This window comes from Triticum urartu, chromosome 7, assembly GCF_003073215.2.
Source record: "Triticum urartu cultivar G1812 chromosome 7, Tu2.1, whole genome shotgun sequence".
NCBI classification, from domain to species: domain Eukaryota; kingdom Viridiplantae; phylum Streptophyta; class Magnoliopsida; order Poales; family Poaceae; genus Triticum; species Triticum urartu.
In genome coordinates, this window is record NC_053028.1 from 614,409,296 (window position 1) to 614,414,455 (window position 5,160).

The window sequence follows — 5,160 nt, forward strand, 5'->3', positions numbered from 1 at the left end:
CACAAAAGATATCAATTTTCTCGTTGTTAAAGGCTCTTGCAAGCAATAGATATCTTCACATCCTTGAATTAGGGATAAAAACAAAGAGCATATTAGTAGGTTGAGAAGCACCTGTCCTTTCTTTGAATGCCCTCAAAAGAATTGCAGCTTTAGTCTAATGATCATCCTGAATTTGTCCTTGTTTAGAGAGGACATGTGATTCTCTCTATGTTTGATTGCGGGCCAAATCGCCAGGCCTTTCCTAAGCCTTTATGATTTTCCAGCGAGAACCTCATCTGAATCAGTGGCACAAAATAAGAATCATACTGAAGATGTTGGAAGTACGGATGACTTTTACAGTCTGAAGGACACAAGTAATGTGAACATAGATAGGCTTAGCCAAGATAATTGCCATTGTATCTGGATAATTTGGTTTTCTTGGCAATTATTTTCATATTGTTATATAGATTTTCTGGATGTTTGGATTATCCTAGGAGTGAAGTTTAGGAGTATTCAAAGATACTCAAGTAGAAGGAGACGATGCATATATTATGTTAAGCTGCTCATATGAAACTTAGGATGCGTCACAATGTGTAGTTTCAAGTTAGAAGAGAAACATTCGAAATCGATATTACTAGGGCATAATAAGTATTTTGTTTGTACACTTCACAATAGATATGTAATATTTCTTCCCTCAAAGAATTTTTTCGCAATATTTCTTGCTGAAAATGTAAAGATAGAGAGAAAATGCTACACCCTCAAATCCGAATTAATTGTCGCTGCTTTAGTACAATGTTCGATATAACTATAGATCTATGATGAACATGAAAATCGGCTGAACCCGAGTATAGCTCCGCCCCCATCTAGCACAATTTTCCATTTTTATTTCTTAAATAAAACAATACCTGAACTTTAAACTTTGCAAGTCAAAAATACATTCAAACCACAATATGTAAACAACAATTCGGAAAGGTTTTCTTGCAAAATAAATACTCAAAATGATATGGCTTATTCGGAAAAGTCTCATTTAATATATTTTATGAGATGCACCAAAAAAAAAATTCTGCACATTGCAGTCTTAAGGTTTTGTTGAATATCAAATTCTGAAGATTATAGATTATGTTGTTTGACAGAAACTGAAATGAGAGGTATGTAGTGAGGATAGTGAGATAGCACACAAATCTTGATTTGAAACTGGATAATACACAGAGCGGGTTGTACATACACCATGTTTCTTTTTGCAAATAATACACCAGGGTTTAGAAAGTGCACTCCAAAATGAATGTCGATCAAGAAGAAATGAGGTAATGAAGAATAGCTTGGTAGTAGCAATAGCTTTGTATGTCCGACCTAGGACTACAAGGTGCGGCAGTCGATCGTTGTGGCTGTAAGGGCCTGGACAGCGATTACCAAAAGAAAATGGCCGATTGTAATTTACCCATTATACCATACAAATTCAGTTATTAGGTTGATGGTATACTCATTCTCCCTCTACAGTACTAAGAGTACCCTAAAAACTATCTTCTGATAGTATTCTAGTGTATATTCGTGGGATTTTGAGATATGTATGGAGTATTTTAAAGTACCCAAGTAGAGCAGAAGATATATATCCATGCTGCTCGTTGCTTGCTCCAGATGTGTGTCTAAAGTTTGGGATGTGTGAAGCTGTTCGCGGCCCATCTGGATATCAAGTTTAGGATGGTTTATAGTGTGTACCTATACGTTAGAAAAGACAGATTTGAACTCTATATTACTGGTCAATCACTGTTATTTCCTTGTACATTTCACAATATTTTTGTAATATATATTTTTCTGTAAATATTAAAATAGTGAGCAAATGATGGCTTTAAAATACAGTTATAGATCCATGATGAACATGAACATATTCTACATAGCACATGTAGCATAAAGAAACAATACTTTGTCAGATAAAGAAAAGAAAAGGACGAGTGGTTTGACCTTCTGATATCTGTGCTCTCTAACTTGGGTCGGGACTAACTCTCTCCTCCAAATTTGTGTCTTGTAGCTAATTAAAAGGTGGGATAGAGTCGAGAGCTGGAGGTGGAGTGGTAGACAGAACTTGAGTGGAGCGAAAAAACTACACATGAACATAGAGATGTATACTATATCTCTGTAAAGTTTCATGATGAAATATGCCTTGGTGTGATCTGCACAAAAAATGATGGATTTTTACAATGAATAGTGCATGTGCTAGAAGTACATTATTTTTTTCTTGCCCAGTTCACACCAAAGTGATTCCATTGTGAATTTTTACAGAGATGTAGTATACATCTGTAGGTTCCTGTGTATTATTTCTAGAATTATTTGAAACTTCAAAATATATTTTTTACGCATGAACAGTAAATCAGCTGCCATGTAGCCTGTTGTCCGAAAAACCACACCTCTGTGGCGACTATATGACGCCCTTCACAAGACAACAACGGGAAGAATGACACTGGGACACAGCTTCAACCTGGGAGAGCTGCTTGCCGCGATTCACATGTTTGGGTGCACCAAACAGGAGCACAACAATAGTGTACGTGTTGTCGAATACGACAACAGTTATGTAAGTTATGTTTAATTTCAAAAGTATTTAAATTGCATAACCTGGTCACAATACTGGACTTTAATTCCCGTGTGCATCTAGGTTCTAACACAACCATGTTGGCTGACATAAACATGATCTGCTACCCTTTATGGACCAAGGAAAGCACAGAAATCATGTCGACAATATATGGTTTCCTTCTCTTATGGGCAGGGCGGCCATGTGTTTCCTCAATGATAGCCTGTTACAAAAAGTCTAAGTGGTCTTTAAATTATTTCTGTTGTTTCTTTATTAACACAATCAAGTTATTCATTGCTTATTACCATCCGCCATCATGATCAGCAGTACTTCGTTTCTTAACTCGTGTAGTCCTACATGTCTTGTCATGCAATATGTTTAATCTAGCTACTGCGTGTCCCTGCCTCAATTATTCCGACGGTTGTCATGCCCATGGCCTGCCCTGTTTATGCAGTCTAACTTTCATGTGGTAGTCAATTCCAAGCAACAAAGGAGAAGTGAGGCTTTTTTAGCGTATTTGATCCGCTGCTGCTCGGTATGATTATAGTACATATTTTGATATTTGTGACCAACTCCTTGGACTCGAAACTCTGTGACACATATGCATGCTCTTCATCATGGACAACCTGAGAGAATGGATGATCTATGACTCATATTTTTCATCCGTTGAGATAAACCTTTTGAAAATCCAGTATTTTTTAGTGCACTGCTCTTCTTTTTTCCTTCTGACATTAATTTCTTAAGAGAGAAAAGTAGAAGTTTAGCACCTCACTTAAAGAACAGGAAGAATGCTCACTTTTCATTTATTCAGTCTGGTTTTTCTCAAGGCACCACATCGTGGCAACAAACATTGCCAGGAAGTTTTGTGGTAATGACCTATAGCTTTTTATGTATGTTTAGCTAGGGAGTCACACGAAGTAAAAAATGAAACACTGATTTATCGTTTGTTACCATTCAATCCAAAGCATCATTTATGTATGAAAAAGTACAAACAGATTAGCCACTTATCAATTAGATGACGTTGAGTTCAAAGCATGATTATTAGTAAAAAAGAGAGGAAAAATCAGATGAAACGACCATTAACTGGTAAATAGAGTTGTGTGTGTTTGCAAGGATTGCTATTGATATGAACATATCCTATGAGTTGAGGGAAAGGGAAGAAGCATCATGTGGGTGAGTTTCTATGTAGAGGGCGTTTACTTGTGGACCAAAAGAGCAGGATACCAAAGAAAGAGGATGCATCCAAATAATTTGTAGAGCACAACTGCTTGGAGAGCAAAAAAATTCCACGCGGTGGCGATCGCCTCGCAACAGTCCCTCAGCTGCGGTAGCTAGGCTGGCTGGTATACCCTACGCGACCGCACAGCAAGCAAAGAACCATCGGAATCTTGATCACCAAGACAACCACGACCCAGGCACCGTCACGGCCACAAGGAGACAGCGGATGACCACGACAGTGTTTGGGAGGAAAATCCACCTGTAAATCAAAAGAAGAGATGCAACAACAGAAGACGCATCTGAAATATCCTCATTTTGTACTCATGTTGTATTTGTCCTCGTTGGAAAGTTTGCAAGCTTCCCGTGGTAGCAAGTTTGCCGAGAACACAATTTTGTTAAATTGTGCTACAACCACTACCGGAACAGGGCTCGATGCTGACGGCCAAACGTATGCCGACGGCCCCCGTCGGCCTACTCCATGCTATGCCGACAACTGGGTCCAGGCCGTCGGCGTACAATGGCCGTCGGCCTATCCCCGGCTACGCCGACGGCCCCCGTCGGCAAAGAATGGCCGTCGGCTTAACCCAGGATACGCCTACAGCTGCTGTCGGCATACACGGGCCGTCGCCATAGCTGCGGGCCCGCCGACCATGCTCGTGACGGGCGGCTAATGGCGCTATATCTATGCCGATGGCATAGATACGGGTGCCACATCATCGATCCTAAGCGCACCGACCAAGACCTATGGCGATGGCTGCCGTCGGCATAGATGACACGTCATCGATCCGCGGCGCGCCGTCCATCTGCCCTGTCCGTAGCTATGCCGACGGCCTTGCCGTCGATATAGATGTTGCTCCCAGGTGTTCCTATGGGCTGACCTAACACAACCGGGTGGAGAGGTCCACTGGTCAAAGCCCGTTCGTGGAAAGTCAAAGGGCTAGATCTCGTGGTCAACCGCTCCAGGGTTAGGCGGGACGGGGGCGCATCAATTCCACCGGAGCGTAGCATCGGGCCCTCATACATGCGGGGAGGTGTGGTGGCATGTCTGAAGAGGCGGCACACGTCTTCGAGGTGTGCCCCCCTCACGGACTGCGCCACCGCCGACACCTGGAGGGGGGAAATGGACGCGTCAGGTCTACACGAAGGGGATCTTGCTGTGGGTTTGGCCCCTCGGTGACCCTCGACACCCTCGTTCCCGATAAAAAGAAGAAGAAGAAGAAGAAAAAGAGGAGAAAAAAAGAGGAGTCTATTTTTTCTTCTTCTCCTCTATTCTTTCTTCTTCTCCTTTTTTCTTCTATTTCCTCTTCTTATTTTTTCTCCTCTTCTTCTCCTTCTTCTCCTTCTTCCTTCTTTCCCTTTTCTTCTTTTTCCTTATTTTCCTTCTTCCTCGATGACCCTAA